The following is a 26,484-nucleotide window of genomic DNA, read 5'->3' as shown; positions in this document are numbered from 1 at the left end:
GGGGGGGGGGAGGGAGAGAAAGAGAATATCCTAACGCATTTGCGCGTCAGGATCGCGTTGCATAAGCGACTGACGTACGTATTAAAGTGCCGATTACAGAAGCGAGTATCGGAAAGCACGACTGCTGGTACTCGTCGCAGTCAGCGGGACGCGCGCCGATCAAGTGGATTATCCGGCAACTGGGTCGTATCCTTCGGGATTATCCTCTCATCTCGGGCGCGTGATAATGAACGGTGTACCCGCGGAACCAACGAGGAGAGGACCCGCCGTCGTTGCGAGCGGATAAACCATCCGCGCGCGGCCGGATGCGATCGCTAAATAATTGATTGCCACCGAGCGGCGGCGGCCGACTAAGCCCGCTCGCGAGCCTGCTTGGAATGCAAAAAATTAAACGGCAGGCATTAGAAAGTCACGCGACGTACCATTCACCGTAACTTACTCCCCCCGTCTCTATCGGTCTTTCTCGCTCGCTCTCCCGCCGATAAACGTCGTTTTACGGAGGAAAATAGGAGAAACGGACGCGAGAGTCTGCATTGCGTGCTGCATTTCCGGAGCGTGTTCTCTTGTCGGCGGAGAACGATAAGACCGCGTCTGAGAAAGGGCTGCTACACGCAACCAACCCCAAACATCAAACGAATCTTATCCTGTGGAGAAATTTCTGTCTATCCCTCTCGCTCGCTCTCTCTCCCTCTCTCGCTCGCTCTCGCTCTGTAGGAGAGCGTGGAACACGTGTCCAGCACTCGGCCGTAGCCGTGTGGCCACGTGTGGGGTGATACGATGTTTGCGCCAGATTTTTCATGATGTTCGCGCATCGCGTAAGATTGAAAAACTCGGACCATGGGATCACTCTCGCAACGGCGGCGACGTCGTCGCGATCGACGCTATTCCCTTTATCACAGTTTTAATATTTCGTAGAAATCTCCTTACTCCTTCTTTTTCTTTTCCCGATTTATTTTTCCGCGGATCTCCTCGGTTTCTGTCACGAGGGTGCAACGATTCGTTTAGAAAAATTCACGTGGGTTGAAACCTGCCACATTTATTTATTTACTTATTTTGTCGCAAGGAAGATGAAAACCCGAAAAATTCACGGAAAGATTGGCAAACGACGGGATTTTTCCGAAACTTGAAAACAATGTCTTTTACATTCGATAACTATATTTTAATTTTAATCTGATAATTATAGAGAGAAAAAACACCAAAATTAACATAAGTATAGAAAATCGATATACTCATGTTTATCGGCTATAAAGTATCGAACTCTGTCGAACAATACATGAACTTCGTCTACTGCGCAGTAAGTGCAGCTGAAGTGGCAGCTTCTGTTTGCAAGCATGTTCGGTTGTTTTATTAGCATTAGCTGATGTTTCAATGTGCTGAAGTTTTATCTCCTTGTAAATTTTTAAATAACAAATCAACGGTAAATTATTTATCGGACAATACAATTTTGTAACGTAGATTTCCGGTGTTTCGGGACCGAAAGGCAAAACAGCGTGTCTTAATGTTTTTTTTTCTCTAACGATAAAATGCAGCCGATAATCAAATTAACTGTTTTCGCGTGCTACCTCCGATGTCTCACGACCAAAAACGTAACGAACAGTCTCACGGCGAGCTGTCCGCGAGGATGACGAACGAATGACGCATTCATACTGTCCGTTAATAAATCTCGAGGGACTTTCGCTCCGACGGAATCCTGTGGTGTGGCTCTTAATTACGGGCGCATTTAAGAATTGACGTCGCGCTAATGCAGAAAACATTACGCGCGACGGCGTAAATCGACAATGAGGGGGTACTGCCTCGGGTCCAATTTTATCCGGGAGAGCTGAGAAGAGTATTCGCTAGTGCATGAAACTTGTAACGCTCGAGCGAAATTAGCCGGCGCGTTATGCAATCATCGCCGGCCGGGAACGGTGGTAATTATGAAAATCTCCGAATGACGCGGTTCAACCGGCACCTCCCGGTTAACGATTCACGGCGCGAAGGACGGGCGTTCCGTTCGCGTCTGTAAAACATCGTTCTCCAATTTACACGTAGATCCCGTAAATGATCGGGATGCCGACGCCGCACGGATTCTCCCGCACATGTTTCACATCCGGAGCACGTGGAAGGCGCTGGCTGCGTCGTGCCGCGCGCTTCGCCTATCGAAATCGAAAGTCCATCTTCCACTTAAGGGCGGATAATGGCCGGCCGAGCCGAAGGGAACGCAAACATCGAGCTGTTCCGCCGCGCGTTACCGAAGATGGACTCGGAATTGCGAAATGGGGAAGATGCAAAATGAAGGACGAAATAGGAAGAAGGCGCGAGATGATGCGAAGAATGAATATTAAAGACGTTGAAGTCGCGCGAGTTCCATTATTTCTGTTATTCCCAGTGCGACTCTGCGATTGTATATCGCAACGATATAACGCGATGTAATATATCGCGCGACATCGACCCGTAAATCGAAGTAATATTAATTTCCAATTAACTGCACGATTCTCTAATTAATTGCGCAACTTTCGAACGCGCCACCAAATTCGATCAAATTTTGCGCGACTCTGTCGCCTCTGTCGGAAAGGGAGAACAAGAGCGATACACGAAGAGAAACAGAACAGAAGAAAGGGGTAGGGAGAAGGAGGGGGGGGGGAGGGATACTCGACGACGAGTGTATCATCGTGCGATACCGCCTTCCTCTTCTCTTTTGCGAAACATTTTCGTACACACCTCGCGCGCGCGATCGATCCTCCGTCGTACTTTTCCAGCGCGCTAAAGTACATCCTACGTTAGACGATTTCTCGCCAAAGGGTTAACGATGTAGTGCCATTAGAATGTGACTGCAGTGTCGCGCATCTCGAGCGAGAGAGATCATCTTGAATGTAAGTGCCGGGGCGCCCACCCTGCCACCGGATGGTACAAAGCAAGCGGGTGAGCGAGGGAACGAAAGAGAGAGAGAGAGAAGAAGAGGGAGGGAGGGAGAGAGAGAGAGAGAGGGAGACATACACACACACACACACACACAGACGGACCTGTCCAAAGGGTTTCGAGGGCTGCACAAGCGCATCAGCGTGGAGTTTCGATAACACGGCGCAGCTCTGCACCGCCGCGCGTGCACGTGAATCGCGTGTGCACGCGTTGCACTCCGCTTCTTGGCCGTGCCCGTTGGTTACGATGACGCTCGAAAGACGCCGGCCCGGGGATCTTTGCCCTTTGCCTTCGTCCTACTTACCGTGGTAATCCCGGGCTTGATTAGCGATCGAAAGCTTCCTTCTTCACTTCGGAAAAGCGGGGCGCGAGAAGTTTCGGGCGCATCGGCAAGCGGACGACGAAGACGGTAGATCGGTTTGAGGTTACGTCACGTTCAAAGCGTGCATCCACTTGAGTTCCTGATTACCGGGGTTGGGAAGCTTAGCTAGTTTAGCTTAGCTTTAACCCTTAGCGCTCCGTTAGCTCCGCTGCGGAGACATTTTTGAGGAAATCACTTAAGTGGTGGCGGAAACTGTTTTTCTGCGGAATGGAGATATCTATCATAAATTCATACATTCTCTATAAAACTGTACAACACAACAAAAATGAGCTAAGCATTGACGCGTTGAAAATATTGATAAAAACGCGCGGAGTGCAAAAGGTTAAAAGTAACTCGTCACTCGTTTACGAAAGTAACGTTATTCGTTGGCTCGCCAACGATATCGTTAATTTTAGTGGTCGACGGGTCGTTACGATTTCCGAAAATTTTCTCACCAAATTTCGGGGGTCTTTCGTTCTTTTCTTCCTTCTTACGATTAGCTACTCGTTAGCCGAAAATTGCAACGATTGAAACGAGTGAACGTCGTTGCCGAGTTTCAATATCGGAGAACAAAATTACTTGGCAAATGCGGTAACGGCATTACAAGGTGTTGTTTCGCGATCCTGTTGACTACGGTCGCCATTCGTAGAAATTGATAACTGTTCGCGCGGAACGCGTTTCAGAGGCGCTGCATTTTTCCCTGCTCCACGGATAACCGAGTTTCAGACTCGGATTGCGAGGAGCCAGGCGGTTATTCCAAATGTCAATACAATTTTCAAGCTTTCATCGCGCCTGGTTGAAAATAGTCGGCGCAATATCCCGCTATCAGATATGTTTCGAGGATATTTCGAAGCCGTGAAAAGTTAACCCCGCCATTTTTAATGCTTCCGCTAATTCCATTAATTTACTCTCGCGCGTTGCTGCATCGTCGCGTTTCCAACGCGTACGGGGGGATTATGCGAAAATGACATTACGACGATGAATAAATGAGGGGAATCACCACGGGACCGGTTTTTTACGTCAAACTACCGGTTTTCCTGCAACAACACTCTTCTTTTCGAGAAAGAGAGGAAAAAATCCAGAGGAACGATCGATTTCGATTGACGGGAAATAGGATGTCGAATTAACGAATAATCAGAAATAATCAGAACGTTTCACAACATCGGGGGGGAGCGCGTTATAGTTCCCTTTTCCCCGCTATCTTACGCAATCGAGTTTAATTTAAAAGCCGAGGCGACCTCTCTCAGACCTATATTTAATAGTCGTTAATTGAAACTCGCTCCTGATGAGACAGTGAGATTTGAATTTAAAGTTAAATGTAAATATCTTTCAGATGAGCCGCTTTTCTATAAATGTAACGTGCATTACATTATTTTCGAATAAAAAATTCAAAACTAACTCTAAATTCAGATGTGAATATCTCACGCGGGATAAGTTTCAAATGGCGATTATATTAACACGGGCTTTACAATGTAAGAAAAGTTACGAGAACGATTCTGAGAAAGACGCCATCCGGGTGTTTTTCCGAGGACGAAACTACCAAAGCCCTTTACAACTTCGCGTTTAATTACGAAAATGCCAGCACGTCAAATCGAAAGAATAACCCATTCGACTCGCAGTCGACGTAAGACGTGGATATATCAGCAGCAACGGACCAACTTCTCAAAGAGCCATAACGACAAACGGAGACGAGACGCGTGTGCTAGCGAAGGAAGTGGCGGGAGGGAGGATCCCACACGACCCTATCCTGAAATCCCCCTAAGAAGCATGCCCGGCGATAAGGGGCAGGCCACCTGGGTTCATCATCCCGAGACTCGCGTCTCGATCCAGCCGAGAGAAGTAACGTCGTCGTCGTCGTCGTGGCCGGTGCAGTCGCGAGCGAGCGTCGTCGTGCGTGAATCACGCATACGCACGTTCGCCTTCCACCCGCCCCGATCCCCTTCGCCTCATACCAACGCGTTCTCGATCTCTCTCTGTCTCTCTGTCTCCCTCTCTCTCTCTCTCTTTCGCTCTCTCTCGCTCTCCCTCACGGGTACACGCTGCCGCGTTAACTTGAAACGCGATACTCGCCGCCGTGGTCCAGAAGGCGAGCGCCGAGCGTGACGAGTCGAGGCGGCTGATCGGGGCGACGATGGAGAAAGAAGAAGAGGAGGTGGATGGCGAAGGAGGAGGAGGAGAAAGAGGTGGAGAATCGTGGGAGGAGGAAACAGCCGGAAAGAGAGACGGAAGAAAGATCGGCCGAAGAAAGCACCGAAAGCGACGTAAAAACGCTCGGGGAAGCCGCGCAATTCGCCAAGATAAGTGTGCAACAGCTAACGACAGCGGAGGCGGGGAAAGGGTGAAAAGTGACAGGAGAAAGAGCGGACGTGCGGAGAAAAGCCGTGAAGAATCTCGAAAAGCTCGTGCGTGTTGTTAGCGCAGAGAGAGAGAGTGGGAAGGGGAGAGGGGAGAGGGAAGAGAAGAGAGCAAAAAGAGGGAGAAAGGAGAGCTGGCAGCTGCTGGGCGCGTGCGGCGTCGGACCTTTTAAGGCGCGATCACCGGACGCCCGGCGTCGCAACTGCCCTCCCCGCGTCACTCCCACCCCACGAGATGTGCTGTCGTCCGCCTTCCCCCACATATACCTCTCTCTCTCTCTCTGTTACTGCTGCTGCTACCGTTCGCATCCTACGCGTTTTGTACTTCCTCTCCGTCTCTCTCTGCCTGACTACCTCCCTCCCTCTTCGACACCTCGGAGGAAACTCGAACCGCGCGTCGCGACGGCCTCTATGAAATCTCATCCACCTCACATGTCTCCCCTAATCATTCTATCTCTTTCCTTCCTTCTCCTACGCCTACTCTTTTCCCCCTTCTCTCTATCTCTCTCTCTCTCTCTCTCTCACTCTCTTCTTTTTTCTCCGTATCTTCATTCTCTCGTTCTCGTTACTGCTCCTCCCTCTTCCTCTCTTTCACGATGTGTTGTTACGAAGAACGCGCCATTGGCTGCGATATTTAATTGGCAATCGAACGGATTAACGTCTTCGTGGACAACAACACGCACGCGTGTATCTTCAATTTATATGATAATGTATACTCGCGTCGCTCGTGATAAAATGTGAAATTTGATACCGTTCCTCGCACAAGTGCCATTCCCCGTGGTGTCGTGTTTTTTCGCACAGGACGGGACGTCCGATAATGGCCGAATTTCACTTCTGTCGGGAGAGATGATACTCGACATGTCGGACGAACTCATTTAGATAAATAGACGATGAAGTCTATCGGATTCCGACGTTCGGCGGAAAATTCGACGAGTAACTTGAACTCGGAATGAAATTAAATAAACGCGTCGTGAAGGAGGGCCAGTAAGATCGAACGATTGAATTTCAATAAATAAAAGACGTGTGCGTGCGCGCGTACTGTCGATCAGCAATATGTAACGGCGTATTTCTTTTTTTCTCTCTCTCTCTCTCTCTCTCTCTCTCTCTTCCTGCGTTTCTCGTGTTCCATCCCTCCTTCGCGAAATTCACCCCCGTCTTTCCCCCTTCCTTCATCCTCCTCCTCCTTCTCCTCCTTCTCTTTTTATTCCTTGCTTCACTGCCGGATATCGTCAGCTTTGTCAGCTGACCGGCACGGCTCTTCTCGCGTATCGATTCGCGAGAGGTCGGAGTCACGTGTTCCACCACATCGTTTTCCCTGTCCACGTTCGCATCCCGCGAACTTCTTCGTTCTTCGTGTCGATCATCGCGATCTCGAGCGCCCGCCGCAGTAAAATGCGAGAACAAGGACGAGAGAGAGAGTATAAAAAGAGCGCGAAACCGTTTTTCTCTCCACGACCCAGCGGATAATTTTTATACTATTAATTATATCAGTGGAAAATTATCGATAGATATAGACTAAAATAAATATAGATAATACAATATATAGACAACTATGAATATATACCGTCCACTAAATCACTACATACAATTAGTCAAACATTAAATTATTTGATAGGTTGTAAAATATAATGTGAAGAGCCGCAGGTCGGCCACGTGGGATCTTGCCGTATTTGTAGCTTGCCGTATAAAGTTTTAAGATCATGAAATTTCTTTTTTTTTCTCCCTTTTAGCCGTACCGATAACATCTCGCGATTTAACAACGATGACACGAGACAAAGAGTTTAGGAGTGAATCGGAATTAGCATCGTAATTTGAAATTTCGCAGCGATGTATATTAAGAAGAGAATTATTGTGTCTGGCGAATATTTTGGCGCTGACATAATACCGGCTTATCTATCTCTACGCCAATGAGCGAGAGATATACAAGGCGGACGAAGATAACCTAATATTCGGACTATCTCTCGTTCGGCAATTGGCCAGTTCTTTTCGGCGAAAGCCAGCCGCACTGTCAAAGGCTACGGATGACTCTTTAAATTCGATTATCGGCGTGTCTCTATCTACAGTATTTGTAATTACGCGTTCGATTACGCTCGTTACGTCTGTCCGTCGATTTTTGATCGCTACAGTAATATTTCGTAACGTAATGGCCACAATGGCGTTTCAACAAGTCCCACTTTAATAAAAATATCTAATTTCTTTCGTGGATTTTATAATAAATTATTACGTTTCTAAACTTCTCCCCTCTTCCCCCCCCTCCTCCGCTCTCTCACTCTCTCTCTCTCTTTCTATTAATTTAATAGAATATTGAAACAATTTAAACAAATTATGTTATCTATATATATTTAACATATATCAAGAGAATATAAATTCAATGTAATAGAGATAGACTCAATCGTTATTTTCTGATTATTCTGGTTGCCGTGCTTTCGCATTTTGGCCAATTACTCACGATTGCATGCACTTAGCATTTATTCGCAAATTATAATAACGTACATTATTGACTTAAGCGGATGTAAGCCGGCTTCCAAAGAAAAATAGCGGCATACGGATGAGCTTTCTAATAACGGAAGGGTAATATGCATAATGACAAAAAATAAACACTTCTTCACGAAAGATCAACGTATGTTTCAAGTTGACATGCGACTGACGCGGCGAATTGAAACGTCAAACTATACCTTGCATACCTTAAATCGTATTATTTTATGACAAGACTGTGATATCTCAAATATTACTTATTGTTAAAGAGAGAGAGAGAGAGAAAGAGAGAGAGAGAGAGAGAGTGACATTTATAATGGATAAAATCGGCATTTGGAGATGATAAAATCATTGCACATGTGAAGAATAAAATCACGTATAAAATTATTATTATAATAATAGTACTACTGTAATAATATTTACTACAAATTATTATTAATATAATAAAGCTCGAATAAATAGATAAATAAACAAATAAATATATAAAATATCAATGTTATTCCCTGAAATAGTCAACGGTCAAGATGCACGAACACGTAGATACACCCGATGCGTGCGATCAAAAAATTCGAGTGACCCCGGTAAATGTTAAATGGCTTTATCGAAGCTCGGCTGGTACATCGCGCAGCGACGGAGGCGCTCTCTCAGATGACAATTCGTTTTTCGATGTTATGATACAATATCCGGTGAGTATCGTGGCAACATCGAAATCGCTGCCAGAGTGCGGTTGTATTTATACGCAGCTAATTTATTATACGCGCCGATAATAATAGGCGGCGTAAAAATATTACGGAATATTGGCGTTAAAGCGCGATGCGCATCCAACTGTCAAAGCTGTCATGTGAAGTGCGTCATCGAAGTGCATTAACGAATGATGCACTTCTCTAGCGCGCACGAAGATATTCACGTACAGACGCCAATCGGTGAATCAATTTCTTCGTTTTTGCGATAAATCGAAAAAGGTCAGTCATGATTTTTCTCCTCCTTCTATTATATTTTCAAGTACTTCCGAGTTGGAAATTCTTCGCTTTTCATACAGAGAGAAAGGTTTCTTTAGATTTGGTATACGTATTTGTTTGATTTAGGTTTGTTTAATACAAACAACAATATAATATGCCATTTTATTTGTATGAAAATGTTATTGTTTTATTAGAGCAAACTATATTATTTGATGGAAAAGACAGTATTATTTTGAGGAAACAACATTCGGTTTTCAATAAAAATAAATTACTTCATTATATGTTATAAATATTCCACTGAAATAAAAAAGTATTTTAATATTTTCCTGACATGGTGTTACTTCTTTCAAATAATTTATTGTTTGTGATAACTATTGTAATGTTTGTGTAAAAATACAAAATATATATGTTATTTGACGTAAAAATATTTAATGTTGAGAAATCAAATATTCATGTTTGTTAAATCAGACATTCGTTTGCACCCTTCCAAACGATAAATTTATTCCAATTAGGAAAATTTTGTGAAATGTAAAGAAATCTATTCCTCCGTGTACGAACTTACGCTCCAGGAAAATATTAATGATCGAGTTCCTACATTGAGAAAAAGAAATTGAAATTTCGCGAAGTAAAGATTTCTTGTGACATTTTCTTCGATATTTATTGGTTAAAAAAAATTTGACTGCGATAACGGAATATATATACTTTTTTGTGGAATATACATAAGTTTTCTTATTAATTAATTTACTTGCTAAGAATAAAATTTCGTTTCCGCCGTATTCAAGTAAACGTTTCTTTCTGCGAAATAAACTTTACATTTCACAAATAAATTTTTAAATCTCTTTCTCGCAGGGTAGACGAAACTAAGGCTCACATTTAAATGTTCTTTTCAAGAAGTTTCTTTCAAACACTTCCAGTTCCAAATTCGCGAATTGCGGACTACCGTTGTCTATTTAAGAGCCGCACGGGAGAAAGGTTTGTTATCACGGCGCGGCTAAGTCGCAGCTTGCATTGCGGAGACGCAATGAAGTGACGATGTATCGATCGCGCAGAGCGAGTCGATCATTTTTATCGTACGCGAGAGAGAGAGAGAGAGAGAGAGACATTATTCGCCTGTGACGCACTTGGCGCGAAAGACCGACAGCACTCGGCGTGCATCGGTCTCTCCGTATTCCGTAATATTTTTACGCCGCTATTATCATTATCGTGCATGTAAAACGGATTAACCGACCGCTTATAAATAAGACAACATCGCGATGTTGGCCTCGGTGTTGCCGTGAACAAAATTGCATCAATATTTACTAAACAAATCTCCGCCCGAAGCGCATCCTCGCACCGCCACTGCGCGATCGGCGCGCTATGCGCGAAAACTTCGGACGAATCGCCGGAGGAATTTAAGCTTTGCCACTTCTCTCAATACTGGGACTTTTCTCCTGAAAAATCGGCCCCCGATAATTCGTTATCAACGGACGCCTCGCTGAATCTAGGACGTCCTGTGTCCGCAACCGCGAGGACAGCGTAGTATTTGCCACAAGGTACACCTAATCCGTGATATCGGTCGTAATAATTGAAGAAAGGAGAGAACGAACAAGGGAGAACTCTCCACCTCGTGTCGGGGAAAATTCCGTTTCGGTGAATCGCGCAGGGGAGAGTCACGCGCGTGTCTACGCATCTAGGTGAGCTTTGATAGTCGATACTTGAGACTTGCTAGGTAAAATACTCGGATTTGAGCTTACAGTTGGATGTTGCACTTAAGTCGAACGTGTGCCTTCCGGTTATATCGCGATCACAAATACAATGTCACGTGTAACGATTTACCACTCGAAAGAAAAATTTGAATCTAACTCCAAACTCATATCTACGTATCTTATGTGAGACAAACTCGAACTCGTGACAATTAATATTAATTTAAAACGATATTCAATATATAAGATGATTATATGTGCTATACTATTAAACAAACTTAGAACGTCTTCCCGGCCACGCATGTGAAAAAGATATGTCGGCGAAGTGCGCTAAATAACACCTCTCGCTTCTTCAGTTTTGCCGAAAACTGCCTCTCGTATCTCTCGCCAACGAGTGAGAGAGAAAGAGAGAGAGGTATCTGCATGTGCGCACACGTTCGATAGGATCAGCGCAGCAGGTATCTCTTCTCTCTCTCTCTCTCTCTCTCTCTCTCTCACGATATATCGAGCGTTCCGTTTCTTCTCTCTACCCTGTACGTAATCCCGCACGGTAGCGTCGCGGTGACGGAGAAAGAGCGGGCGGAAGGGGTCGGAAGGGGGCAGCGAGCCGGTAAGGCGGGAAAGAGAAAAGAGGGGCCGGGGAGAAGGGGGAGAGATGCCGCCCCATCCCGCTCTTGCCGCGAGGTACCTCCGAGCGCGCCTCCTCGCGCGCTCCGTCCGTCTATCCGTCCGTCCGTACGTACGTCCGACACGGCCGCGGCACCTACGCGGCATTATACAGCCGGAAAGGTGTATCATGCATGCGCGCGACGGCATACAGGTAAAAGAAACGTCGCCATGGAAACGACCATGGCCACCCTCAATCAATACGCGCGACGGGATGTCGGTTCGGTCGGTGACGCAGGCGAAAAGCCCACGTGGTCCTATCGGCCACGTGCGAGGAGAGGTGCTGCTCCTCTCTCTACCACACACCGCGACGATCGTGCCCGTTTTCCCACTTCCAACCCTCCTTGCGCACTCCTCCTCCCTGCCACCCCTCGCTCCGTTGTTTCTCCCCGACGCTCCCGTCGCCGCCACCATCACTGCGATCTGTTACTCCGCCACGGCCCCCTCTCGTCTCTTCTCTTGCTCGCACCCTGGAGAGCGGGAGGGAGGGAGGGAGGGAGCCTTCATTCTCGCGTTCCTTCCGCGAAACTAGCCGCCGACGCGCGCGGGAGTCAGGATAATACCGGCATGTACCGCAGCAGGAATGTCCTGTGTCTTTCGCACAGAGAGAGAGAGAGAGAGATAGCAACACGTACAAATGGTACGTGGTGAAAAGGGGGTGGTGACGAGGGTGATTTCGGCACGCTGTGCGAAAGCCACGTGGAGGATTCAGAAGCATCGTAAGCATCCGTTTTGTTACCTCCAGATGGCAGTTGCTTTCCGGCCGGACTCGTATCGCACGACCGTAAGATATTCAGGGATTTAGAGGGCATTCTAGATATTTCGCAACCGACCGACGAATCGATATTGTTTCGTGTAAATTCAGGTCACATCTGGTGGAAAAAAATTTAATGGTAATTAAGTGTTTAAAAATACGCGTTATGTATTGAGATTGTCCCGGACCGTACCGGAAACTACATCAGAAATCGAGTAAGACTGTAGTTCACTCGAAACAAGAAAAAAAAAAGAAACGTTTATAGTTCTCGAGTTGTAAGCGTTACCGTTGGAAGAGCTCCGAGAATTAAAATCGAGGGCGTAAGTATGACAAATAGCGATCTAGTTCGTGGAAAAAAAGAATTAGTTTCCTCAGCTAAAAACTACCCTAGTAGCACACTTCCTTGGCGTTACATTGGCCAATGTTAGCTAATATTGAATCGATGTAACGCCATGAAATGTGCTATTAGGATAGCTTCCGGCTAAAAATTAACTATCCATATAATACAACTGAAATTTAGTTATCAGTTTCGTTCGTTTAACAGCGGCTCATTTTTATGACTATATTCGTACACGAAAGAAAAGGTCAAGCCCTAACAGCTGAAAACTAAGTCTGGTAACTAAATTTCTGTTGTACAATATGGACAGCTAGTTTTTAGCTGCGGGAACTTATTCCCTTGTCCATGTCCCATTTTTCACTTAATTCGTAAAAACGAGCTCCAGCTTAAGGAACAAATTTCTAATTCCCAGATTGGGAAAATATTCGTTATAATATTCGTGCGTCATGACGGGACGTAATGCAACTGATCCGTTAACGAGATGAGAGACCGACGTATTTTTTCCTCTCATTTTTCGTGACGTCATACACATCGATTCTCCCCTGTAGTTATTCTATCGCTTTCGCAGGCCGCAATTGCAGTTGGACCGCGATAGAGGCGCGTCCTTCGCCTTTTTTTCCCCCGATTTCTCGCAGTGGCACGGCCATTCGTGTAAATGGACACTTCTTCACTCGGATGCGGACAGCTTGCATGCTCGTAACGCGAACAACGACGAATACTGTACCCGACGTGCCCCGCGTGCATATCGATCGCTTGAATTTTACGATCCATAAAGACCGCAAGTCGGCTCGCATAGATCGCACGTATCTCACGAGATAAGAGAGGAAAAATGGGCCGAATACGGAATCTTAATGCTCGATTGATAATCAGCAATCTCATAAATCAAACATGACAGAGTCGCTTCGGAAGATCGTTAACTCAAAAATTTCTCGAACACATAGACATCCGAAAAAGCGAGAACGTTTATCTGTCAGATAAAAGATGGATTCGCATAGGTTGGTTAAAAAACAATGTATATTTTACCGTTCGCGAATGCAAACATTTGCCGAAGCGTGTTCTTCGAACAGTAATAAAATTTTCACGAGCGTTTGTCCCGTTTTCACACGTTTTCGCAGATGAAAATCCAATGTCGGCTAATCGGGAGTCGAGAAGAAGCGGTCGGGCAATCTATCCGTACGTAAATATCTACCTGTTCCACGCGAAATGGAAGACCGGGCTTAAAGATCAAAACGGCCAACAAAAGTTATCGTTTAGATCAAAACGACACTTCTTCGTTTCTTCTCCCGAGTCAGATAAACTCGTGTCCACCATGACACTCATGCAGAATTTCAAATCGCGTCTCCTTCTCTCCTCAAGTTCACGGCTAAGAAGGTCTACGCCCGAGGCGGCGTGAGGGGAATTCGCCGTCCTGGCGACGATGAACGCGCGTCCCGACGACGATGAACCTCCAAATCGCGCTCCTCGCCATGCGAGAGTCTCTCTCTCTCTCTCTCTCTCTCTCGCTCTTTTGTACACTCTCAGCGCGCGTATATTTCAAAGTCGCAGTACCGTCTGGGAGGCGAGGAGAGGCGAGGCGGGACGCGTCCGCGGCCGGTGCACAGGGATCGTCGTCGCACACGTGCGGCTCGCACGTGACAAAGGGTAAACCGGTAAAGGGAAAGAGAATGAGAGAGATCGAGCGAGCGAGCGAGCGAGCGAGGGAGGGGGAGGGGGAGAGGGCGCGTCTTCCACTTGCTCGAGTGCACCGTGTCGACTTACGTCATTCGATAATGTTCCCTTTGCATCGGTGACCGATGCAAGCACGGCACCGATGAACATCGGCAAGGTGCAGCAGCGGTATAACTCCTGCCGGGTGAGCGGCGCCCTTACAACAGCGTCGCTCTCTGCGCGTTTCACACGCGTGAAGGAGCGAAAAAAGGGGGCCGAACGTACGACGAACGGACGGACGGACGGATAGCCGGACGGACGGACGGACGAACGGGCATCTTGCCCGCAATTGCGCACGAGAGCCGGAGGACTTGCGTCATTTGACACACACACACACACACATACACTCTCTTTCTCTCTCTCTCTCTCTCTCGTCCATCTCCCTCTCACTCTTGCCGTTCGCGAGTACTCGCGCGCGCGGACATCGCAATTTACTCCTCTTGCGACGCGATGACACGTGCACACCGTTCACGGGGGTGGGCACCCAGGGGTTTGCGCCAGCAGCACACGCCGAAGATTTACGTCAGTGCTGACCCGACGCGCGCCCTCAAGGTCGCCTCAAGCGCGCGCGACGATCGTCGCCGAAGGGCGGCCGCCGAAAGAGTATAAGTCGTGGTGTAAGTAGTCGCCTAACGAGGGCAGCTTGCTACGGACAGAGCCGTGTTACCGGTATCCTGCAGACTTACTCTCCCTCTCGCTCTCTCTCTCTTTTTGAAGTGTAAATCTTGCGAAACGAGTCCGTTTCGCGTGATCCTCGCCACTGTTGTTATCATTGTTGTAAATTCTGTTCCTATCCGTTTCCTCACTTACAGATGGCCCAATATAATGGAATTTCGTTTACCGACTGCCGAGGTCGCAGTTCATCGCGCATATTATCGGAGAGTATGCCTCCATTGGTCGGGAGACTTGGTACTTTCGATATATCGCAGTGTGTACATACATACATACATACACACATACATATATACATACATACAATATACAATCGATGGAAGAAAGGTTGCGAAACATTTTTTTTTGGTCAATGAATTTCACGACGTATCTGTATCCAGTGGGAGAATTTATGTTTGTCAGCAATATTCGGAAGATAAATTTGTGTCTTTCAATAATATTCGGAAATAAATTTTTCTATCGGGTAAGTTCCGAGATTCGTCGAGGTAAACTGTCGCAATCTTTCCTGTAGCCATTACCGTAGTAACGTTGTCGGAAGATCAATGGCGGTAATTACGAGCGTGTTTCGTGTGCACAAGTAGTTTATCTTACAAATTTACAATTTTTTAACGTAGCTTACTAATTATAGCTGATCGCGATCAGCGTTTCACGCTTGCTCGAACTATTAAAATTCTCACCAGGTATCCGAAAGTTTTCAGTTCAGTTCGGAAAATCTGGAATATGCGTAATGCTGGGAGCGACGTTTCACGTGGATTTCTACGGGCAACTTGTATGCGTGGGAGTTTCTTAAGGAGTTGAAATGAAAATTAAGAGAGACTAATTCTTTGGAGTATATATATATATTATTAGAGAACGGATCAATTATATCTTCTTCTCTCACACGTGGGATTTATTGCCGTGAAATATATTGCGAGCGGACAGAATTAGTTTATAATTTCTATCGAATTTCCCCCTAATATTTTAATCTAATATATTCTCTACCACAGACTTCTATCTGGCGTCTAAAAATACGGGCGAATTGAATTATTAAGGCGCGCGTCAGAATCCCAGAGTATCTAGATCAAATAAGTCAACGCTTCGTCTTGTCTAAATCACGTCCGAAGTGTTTTAATCATTCAAATATTATTATAATAGTTAAGACGCGTTATCACCGGAGTAACAATAATAGCCGCGACCGACGTGTTTACCGAAATTTCCATAAAACGGTGGAAATTCTTGACGGAAATCTCCGCAAGAGACGAGATCTCTCTCTCTCGGTAACGACGCAGATCTCGAAAATCAATAACGCTAACTCGTCCGCGTGCAAAAATTGCGTCATCCGATAATAAATAAAAATATCGATTTCACGGAGGTGCAGTTTTGAATGCGCTCCCAGCGATTTCCGCGTACCCGCACGTACTCGGAAAAGCTAAATTGATGGGAAAATATTGAAAATCGCATTCAAAGTAACACAGTTTTGTCGAAATCTGAACAAAAACTCAAGAATACGTAACATTTTCTTGCCTTCTTTTTCTCTTCCTATTATCTCCTACGTCAATCCCCTATTTTTACTTAACTTAACATCATCCATCCTGACACTATCTAGCCTAATCTAGTCTAACCTAACATAATTATTGTGTTGGGTTAGTTTGAGTGATGTTAGATTGGACTGAGTAAGATTAAGTAATGTCAGAATAGGTAATGTTAGATCAAGTAAAGGTAAGGGGGGGGGGGGGGGANGGGGGGGGGGGGGGGGATAAAAAGAGAAGAAAAGATAAGAAGATATTATATATTTATATATCAATGTTAAATATTCTTAAGTTTTTGTTCAGATTTCGACGAAATTGCGCTATTTTGAATACAATTTTCAATATTTTCACATCCCCAATTTAGCTTGAAATTTATAAATGATTCAGCACACCAAGAAAAACATAAAAGTATATAAAAATCATGCATAAAGAGAAGTGGAATCGTCCCTCTTATTTCGCCGTATTTAAATAAACGTTTATTTCTGCGAAATAAACTCTATAGATTGCGTGAATAAATTTGTAAATCTTTCTTTCTCAGTGCAACTTTGGCGACACGTGGTTAACAATGTATCGTTTAATCATCATCACACCGGGCCGATCGGTCGCGTGCATGCAATTAAACGTGAATACTCGCGCTCATAGAGGAATAAAATTTATTTCCCCCCAGGCCATTCAAGCCCTCGTGACGCCGCGCGTTCGCGGCGGGCTTGTGTAATAACGTTCTCAAAATGCCTGACGTCAGCAAAATTAGACGCGATACGTTCGGGAGAATGATCGATGGAACCATTCTACCCGTCGCCGTCGTCGATGCCGGGCGCGGATCGATCCCGGCTCGCGACGTACACGGCGTTTCTTCGTGGAATTTTTATGAAGCCGCGAGCTTTTTCGGGCGCATCGAGAGAGAGAGAGAGAGAGAGACGTGCGCTCGCGCGTCCAGAAATCAGGTCCCCGTGAAATATACATATATGCGCGGTGCGATTTCCAAAAATGTCCGCGGATAATTCCGTCGCGAGTTTTGCCGCGCTCGCGAGCGAGCGGCCGCGTCGTCTAATCGCGCACCGCGACCGCGCTAAAGAATTAAAGCATGAATGATGCAGTGCGCGCGCGGCGCTAACCGGGTCGTTTTAATATAGCGCTCGCGCGCGCGCGCGAGAGAACGGGCGGGCGGGTACGGAACGAGGGTATTACGAGGGTACGAGATTCGATCGCGGGTTCCACGTGAATAAGTGTCCAAATGCGAGCGTCGAAATATCTCCGTTTCGCGCCTTTTACAACGCGACTGTTAAAAATGACCGTCCGGTCAAGACGAAGCGGCGTCGCGTAAACGCCGCAAACTCAATGATAATTACACCAAGAAAAGGAAATTGAGGTTTTGCGAGCTAAATGTTTCCCGGTGATGTGTGTTGGTTAAAAAGAAATTTGACTGCGACGACGGAATATATATTTTTGTATAATATATACCTAAGTTTTCTTAATTAATTGATTTATTTCCTACAAATGAAACTTTATTTCGCAGTATTGAAATAAACGTTTATTTCGGTGAAATAAACTTTACATTTCACAAATGAATTTTTAAGTGTTTTTTTCTCAATGCTGGACATGGAAATTATTAAGGTAGAGAAAAGAGGGATATTTAGAAAATAAAAAATATTTATTCGGCGAGTATTACAAGGAGAAAAATAATTTGCTAGCGTAGCAAATCGCATGCCATCGCAGCAAAACGATTTGTTAAGAATACTAATTGTCATTCGCTGAATTATTTTGCTGAATTTATAAATACTTCTGCTCGAAGATTGGTAAATGTAGGAAAAACACTATTTTGTTCTAACAGCACACTGAGAAATCTATTTTATTTAATTAACAAAATTCTTTTTTGGATACGGGTAAATAAATGTTTTGGTTATAAGAACCAAAGTTTCGTTTAGAGAACTAGATATCTCAATGCAAATTAATAATTACATACGCATGATTAATGAAAAATACACCGTGCACATGTGCGCGTTTTTTATATTTGTTGGATATATTAGTGACTTAGTCTGTCTGAAATTAGACCAGAAATATAAATCTGGCTGCAAAAAATAATAAAAATTGAACCTGGCCTATGTGAGCCAACTGCTGTTACGCTGTTCAAAAACAGCTCATATTGTAACGAAATAAGATAAGTTACGTTCGCATAACAATTTTGCAGGGCGATTTCTAATTTTTCTTTATTAAAATTTTTAATTCTTAATTTTTTAATTATTAAAATTCAATTTCCAACCAAATCGTTTGCACACACGTTTGCGAAACACATTACCTTTCTACATTGTGATTATTAATTTAATGCGTTAATTTTAGTAAAGCGGTGCATTATATAAAACCATAAAATTAATTTCCGCCAAATTAAATATGAAATCGCCCCATTGGCACCGAGAGAGAAACGAGAAAAGTGCACACACAGATATAATTCACGTGAGTAGACTTTCGGAAGTGGTCTGTGGCTTCGCCGAGCGATTTCCGCCGATGTCAGTCGTAAGAAACACTAATCGTTGACGATCGATCGCCGTTGTGAAATCAGGCGGCCGAGAATGGCGCTCTCGTTGATCCAGGAGTTTGTAGTTTCGCGATTATTTGTGTTTTTTCGTCCTCCGCATGCAGACTTAAATGACGTATTATCGGCTATCTCTCGAGAGTTAGCCTTCCGCGTTATTATCCGTCCGCGGCCGACGTTGTATCCGTTTGCGGAGAATAGTCTGACTATAATCTCGACTCTCGTGTACCTTGCGTAACACACACACACACACACACACACACACCGTTGCTATCGACGATGACGACAACGAGTCGACGTACGTTAGCCGGCGTACGTGATGCGTAGGTTGCGCGCGCGCGCGCGTGTGTGTGTGTGTGTGTGTTCTGTATACTAATTGATTGTATTTACATTAAACAAGTAAACAGACCTGCCTGTCAGCCGATCGATGTCATACTTTTGATAAAATACATAATTTAGTGCTCACCCTGCCTCCCAGCGACGAGACTTCGCGACATAATTGCAGTTTTATGCACGTGTATGTCGAAATAAAGATACATAGAATAAATCTGCCATAAATAAAACGATTTTTTCTACATCGTATCGTGTTTCTGCTCTCTGTTTTCAAACTAGTATCGCTGCCCCGTCGCCCTCTGCGTATTGCGAAATTAAACGCCGGTGTAGTGACGCAAGTGGTGTGGCGGGTGTACATGCGCGTATACATTTGTTAGTGTTATTAATTTATGAAACGCCATCGTTCGAGGGTAAAATAAATTTTGACGAAAGACGGCCGGCGTATCTGCCGGCGAAACGACTGTACCAACGTCGCCGGCAGGATTCTCGATTATTCACTCATGTCTCGCATTTAACGTACTTGATCCATGAATTAATTTTCTTAGAGATCTTTTCAGATTTAGCATATTAATTGCAGAATATTAATTAAAATACGATCTATACATGTAAAATTAGAAAAAAATTGACCATACCGAGCTAGCTGAGCTGAGAATTTAAATCAAAGTTAGCGCTATTTATACATATCACAGGTAACGAAAACGGCTTCCAAAACTACGTTTTTAATTCTAACAACCAAACCACTCTTGTGGTTTTAATGAAACACGAAAAGACGATAAAAGAGATTTGTAGAAATACTCTAAAAAAATTACAAGACCATTGACCATCTAGTTTTTCAGAAATTGATATGTAAAATATACAATTTCTGAAACTTCTTTGTGTTGTATTGACAATTTTTACAGTATTGTCACGGACCAAATTTCATGATTAACGGCAACGCCGATCCCCGAGATGCGTCACCGACAATAATCGTCGAGCGTTTTTCAACGCTTCTTTTCCAGCTTTTCTCTCGTTTCCCTTTCAAGTATCTTGCTCGAGCTTTGGAAAGAGTGTCACGCAATACATCAGTATGCGAGCATCGGATTGGACATTGAATCCGTAGGTCGTAACACGCCGGTGTAACTCTGTATAATATCGGCGACCATCGGTGTGACCCAAAAATGTTTAAATGAAAAGAATACGAGCAAGCAGCAACGAACATGTCTTATCGCGCGCGTGTGTATTGCCCATTAGAATAAGAAAGGAACACAGGCGCTCTTTGTGTCGGTGAATTAACGTTCGTGAGAAAGGACAAGTGTAAGAAATCCACGGGCAGATCTCGAATCGCAATCTCGGCGATGATAAGATTGCACGTCGCGATAACAATCGCTCCTTACGCAATCGGACTAATCGGCGGAGCCGTATTTTTTAAACATTGCTCTTTTATTAACAGCGAGACTACCGACTTTTAGCGAATAAAGCATTGGCGACTTCGTAATCGCCGTCAATCCAGGATAGTTGACTGCTAAAAACTTGCATCGAAAAAAGGAAAGAAAGAAAATCGTGTAAAAGTTACACAAGCGTTGCAGCACGAACTGCTGCAGTAGAGCGAAGTTGAATGAAAAATTGTGTCAGCTTGACAGTCTGATGTGGCAGCGTGAACTACAAAATTTGGTCAGCGGTGAAAGAATGGTCGCGACACGACTTTTACCTTGATGAAGGTACCTCGGGTACGCACTTTCAATATTCAATAACTGAAAATTTATCTTCTGGATTATTGCTAAAAACACAAATTTTTTCTATTGGATACACTGAGAGAAAAAATGCCTAAAAAATAAAATAAATATTTATTCGGTGGGCACGAATAACATATCTAGTTATACTAATACACGTAATTTTACACTGAGGAAAGAATATTTTTTGAATGAAATGAAAAAAATACATGTTTTTAAATCTGTAGCGTTTCGTGAAAGCAACGGTTTATTCTATTTAAATAAATAAAAAATTTGAAATTGAAGTGAATATGTTATTACTACACAGAGAAAAAGGTTTTTATTCTTGGATTTAACACACGTGTTTGTTTGAGTTCGGTTTATTTAATGTAAACGACATAATTTAATGTCAAATATCATTTTGTTTGAATGAAAATATTGTTACTTCATTATAATAAAAATCATGTGTGATGAAAAACGATATTATTTAGAGGAAATAATATTTGTTTTCAACAAACTAATTTATTTCATTACATATTAAATATTGTTCCACTGAAATAAAGAAGATCTTTAATATTTTTTTAACACAGTGTTACTTCTTCCAAATAATTTATCACTTGTGACAAATATTCTAATGTTCGGGTGGAAATATAGGAGAAAAATGTTATTTGACGTAAAGATATTTATTATTTGAGATACCAAACTGAATTCTGCTCGTTGAGTCAAACATTCATTTGTTTGCTCCATTTCAAAAGAATTCCAAAAGAAACTTGTTTCAATCAAGTAAATTTTATTAAATCCAACAGGATCTTTTTCTCTGTGTACTCCGAATAAATATATCCTTTATTTATCACATATATATTTCCTCTCAATATGCTCAATATTGGCTTTGCCAAACTCACTGAGAAAAAAGAGAAGAAATTAGAAGAAAAGAAAATTTGTCGTAACTATACCTTTCTTCCGTCGTGACTATGTTGACGTAGTAAGTACGCTCGCGTGCTTTTCTACGCAGCTCGACAGCCAGGTGACTCAGTTAAATGCATTATTACGCATTCGCAACTCGATCACGCTACATTTACGCGAGTCGGCGGCGTGTACCGCGGCGGACGAGGATAAGTTCGATCACGAGACTGTTAATTGCCGGGAAGAAAAAAAAACAAGGATTGCAATTTACGTTCGTACGTGTTCTTCCGTTTGACGCGCGACTCCGACTCGAAATAACCGCTAGGGTGCAAAAAATGGTTCGGTAATAACCGGCGATCAGCGACGCTCCTGCCAGTAGCGTGATGATTCGTTGCGATTTCGCGAGTCAGCTGAGAACTATGCGAACAAACACAGACACTCCATATTAGCCGCTTTTATCGTCGAACACTCACAAGTGCCGGCTTACTCACGGAAGTAGTAACGCGTTATCGCTGCGCTCGGGCGCATTGATACTTCTCACCCTAAGACAAAAAGTGTTCGGTCTTTGTAATTGTGATTACATACAGTAAAAGATTTATAGTCAGAGGAGTGTTATCATAACATTAGTGATAATAACCTTATGTGTATATTGCTATTATTACTTTTTTTGCTCGAACGAGAAAATATAATTGTTTGTTGAGTAATATTAACTTTAATTCTGTTGTCTCTCAATGTGACTTTTCTCCCTCATCTGTACATGGAAAAAAAGATTTAGCTACCACAGATAAAATTAGTTGTCTGTATAATACAACTGAAATTTATATAACTTGTATTTAGCCATTTTGTCCTTTTGTTCCTGTACCTAATTTTTAGCTTCCACTTTTAGCTACAAACTCAGTCTGATAACTAACTTTCAGTTGTATTATATATGGACAGCTAATTCTTTATTTCCGTGCACGTGATTGCAAGCAGCAGGTCTTCGTGTGATAATTAAACGTGCGGACTAATTGACGACGAACTCGATATTCTCACGGAACTTTTCGCAGGAAATTCTGCAAATTCACCATCGATGTACTGCGGACAATAATTCTGCCGTGGGGAAGCGAGCGATCCTCTCCGGCGGATTCACGTCGCTCATGCGTTCTCTCTATTTCGTACACTTGTTGCAGAATACAAAAAATTCTCATTGCTTGTTTACTTAGTTTCCATGCATACATTACCGTATCTCTATAATCAACGTATCTCGAATAGCTATAATCAGCGACTTTGTTATCGAATAACTTTTTTGCGCGAAAAAAACCAAGCAAAGTTCTAATAATTTACGACTGCAGATTGCAATGTTTTCCGTTCTTTTTTCTTTTTGGTGATTAATGATAACGCAGCCGTTATTATCCAACTATGCATAAATACTTGAGTTATATAAATACAAGTACGCGAATAAGACGTCAAATCATGCCTTCGAAGAATTAATAATCTGCTCGCGGAATCGACGAAGAAAAATAACTCTAAATAAACGCTCTGTTTTATCAAAGCGAACGCCTCGAGGAAAGGCATGTCGCGTATGGTGACGTATATTTCAATAATTTTGCCATTAAATTTTCATCAGACGGGAAACTAACTGGACAGACGTTGACGTCGTTCATACTTCGCGCGACTCGACGCGCTCGCACGACAAAAACGGTGAAAAATCCGGTCAGCTTCGGACTAGCGATCATTCCCACGTAAACGAGCCACCTCACATCGTGCACAACACTTATTAACACGTTGATCGTTGCGTTGATTTGCGTTAATTCCAAGAAAACTTAACTGGTGACCGAATTACCAAAGACAAGCGGAGAAATATAATTTTAAACGCATCTTGTAAAACGTATCTTTTATCTCGTTTCATTGACTTCCTCTTTATCACATATTTTAAAGCAATTTCTATAATTCATTTAAATATTTTATATAATTAATTATTTATAATATTTAACTATTTTCAGTAATATTCTTTTAATCTTCAAGCTGTATTCTTTAATTAATCAGGACAATTTTCGGATGCAATTAATTGCATCTTACGTGTGACTTAACGAGACACAGTAATATTACAAACGTGTGGGAATTATTTGATTAAAACTCTAACATTATTTATTCACCCGTGTAAAATTGCATTATATATTCTATTAGAATAGATTTTTTGTAAAATTTTCTCATATTTAGGATTCATAAGTCTATTCTCAACGAAAATTTTATTTATATAAAATTTACGGAATTTTGTTCTGTGAATTATTCCTGTTGGCAGCATTACTTGGCAGTACTAGTGCATGTTATTGTATTATTTACATCCGTTCTTCTAGTAATTACCGTCTTCGTTGTAACGTTTCTAATTATCATAAATTGAGTGTTTTTAAAATCATTTATCAATCGTGAGTCTTGGACTTCGTTTTTCGATAATTAAATTAATAACATTTATTTTCCATCAAATCAGCGTAAGGCAATACATGTGAAATACTAATAAAATATTTTGAAAAAAAAAACAAATATATATTAAAATAGGAAATGTAATTTTCAATTTTTCAACCATCAAGTCTAGTAACTTGCATCTATAGTATAGACGTCATTTGACGCACCGGCGGCACCTTGAGCAAACATCCCCCGATCATCGGCAATGGACGCGCTCGGCGCTGGGCAGCGCCATAAATAATTATTTGGCTAATCGCAAATGCGCGCGACCAGGTAGATTCTCCGGGTGATCGCACCTAGCACCTAATGTCAAACGAAGTCGACGCTTAGGTCATCATACGTTTTCCGCGGATTTGCATAGCCTCGAGGACCCTACATTGTAACGCGCGTATTGTGTCGCGAGGTCACACGAGGCGCGCGCGCGGCGTATTGTCGAGCGAACATGCATTATGAGTTGTGTAGGTCTAGGTTTCAGTGGGCCGAAGAGAGAGAGAGAGAGAGAGAGAGATGCCGGGTCGCGATAAACCGACCAGTCTGATAACATCGTCCACCGAAACGAACGCGCATGAAAGGTCGATCGCGCAGCACCGCGGATGCGTACGTGCGGTGAGTACGCGAGCACATAGGTAAATGCGCGTACTTCGCCTCGCCATCAACGACATCCCGGTGAGACGTAACGTTATTTTACCGCGGAAAAAGGCGAACGCGCCGGCACACAATGTGCCGCTCCCGTCATCTCAGCACGGAGACGTCTCGCGATAACGCGTCGCGGCGAAACGTCAGAGGCAACGACGTCAGGTGAATGTGAGTGAGTGAAAAAGAGAGAGAGAGAGAGAGAGAGAGAGCGCCGTAACAAACGGCAATATCGCAACGTCGCAGACGTACAGAGCGCTCATTTCGGAAAATCCATAGCCGGTGTAATTTAATTTCGGATTTTCGGAGCCACGCTCTCTTCGACGTGCAACCCGATACGTCACTTAACGCGGACAACATCTACGGAGAACTGGAATTTATACGGCGGCAAAATCGGAGCGTTGTGTTCTATATTTGTGTGCGCGTATATTCGTGTAAATTCGCAATCGGGTTCCCACCGTCGCGGGATGCTGTCGCGAGAATCGGTCGAATATTGTCTGGACGATGATTATTTTACGATGCGAATAAAAGAGGTATGGGAGGAAAAAAGGTAAAAATAATAACAGATCACAGACGAAACAGTTCGAAGCGAGTGAAATGAACCCGACGATTTCGGGGTTGTACACGGCGGACCGGCCGCCCCGATCGACAAATCCTCGTGTTCTTTTAATCTCCCTCGTGTTGAGATGAGCTCGAGATTTAGCTCGATCGCTCGTTATTTTTCCGCGGTCTTTCAATCGCGTCTGAATAAGTTTGCCACAAGCTCTCGCGCGTTATCGGGAAAATTTGGCGACGTTACCGGGTTCATTAAGCAACGCGATTAATACCTCGAGCAAACGGGGCAATGTGTTTCCAGTAATGTAATTAATAGTTGTAATTTCATAAAACACGATGAAATTAATAGTTAACTTTATTATCGGCGAATTCATTACGTTGTCCTATTTGCCCAACGAACTCGACCGACCCACCGGACCGTGTCGCGCGAATTACTTTGTTGCCCTGATATTTAAATACGATGCAAAAGCGTCCGATTGCACTGTTCAAGCGCGAGTAATTCTCAAACGTTGGATCTGCCTTATATTCCCGGCGTTCCCCTCGATCAATCCGAAAGGAACGCAAGTCGAAAGATTAAGACGATCGATTGGCAACAACACACAAACAAGGCTGCGAGCTTTTCGCCGCCTGATATCGCCCTTCTTATCTTTTCTTTTTTTCTTGAAGCATGCGCACGCACGCATGCAAAAAATACCCGAGAGAGAGAGAGAGAGAGAGCGATAATCAATCAATTAGAAATCTTCCTTTCTCACGAACACGCACTACATTGTGTCATTGTGCTCCGTATCGGAATTTGCCCGGTAAAGCAAAGCGGTGTAATAAATTTCAAGCTAACACTATGCATAATTGCTCATCACGTATGCTCGCGTAATCAAATATACATATTCATATCTGTATAATTACGTGACATGCGCGATTCGTCTTGCTTCATGCTTAATTGGTGATTTCGATTCACCTGAAAATCCGATATGTCTCGAATTAAAGTGATTCGATTACTTTTGCGCAAGGAAACAAATCAATCGACATA

At 43.6% G+C, this 26,484-nt stretch overlaps 1 protein-coding gene across 3 annotated transcripts in view; it reads right to left on the bottom strand.

Moving 5' to 3' along the window:
• The window catches only part of LOC106741186 (myocyte-specific enhancer factor 2), a 104,707-nt gene that overhangs the window by 74,938 nt on the left and 3,285 nt on the right, over window positions 1-26,484 (bottom strand). Inside the window, exon 2 of one of the 3 annotated variants that reach the window (XM_014612929.1) lies at window positions 3,203-3,480. The exons of the other annotated variants lie outside the window; for them this stretch is intronic. The gene's annotated coding sequence lies outside the window, so the exon portion shown is untranslated. The remainder of the gene's footprint in view (window positions 1-3,202; window positions 3,481-26,484) is intronic. 3 annotated transcript variants of the gene reach the window in all.

The sequence above is a fragment of the Dinoponera quadriceps genome, unplaced genomic scaffold, assembly GCF_001313825.1.
Source record: "Dinoponera quadriceps isolate SergipeBrazil2010 unplaced genomic scaffold, ASM131382v1 scaffold71, whole genome shotgun sequence".
NCBI lineage: Eukaryota > Metazoa > Arthropoda > Insecta > Hymenoptera > Formicidae > Dinoponera > Dinoponera quadriceps.
Note: the sequence above shows the minus strand (reverse complement) of the source record. Positions and strands in the feature narration are given on the sequence as shown.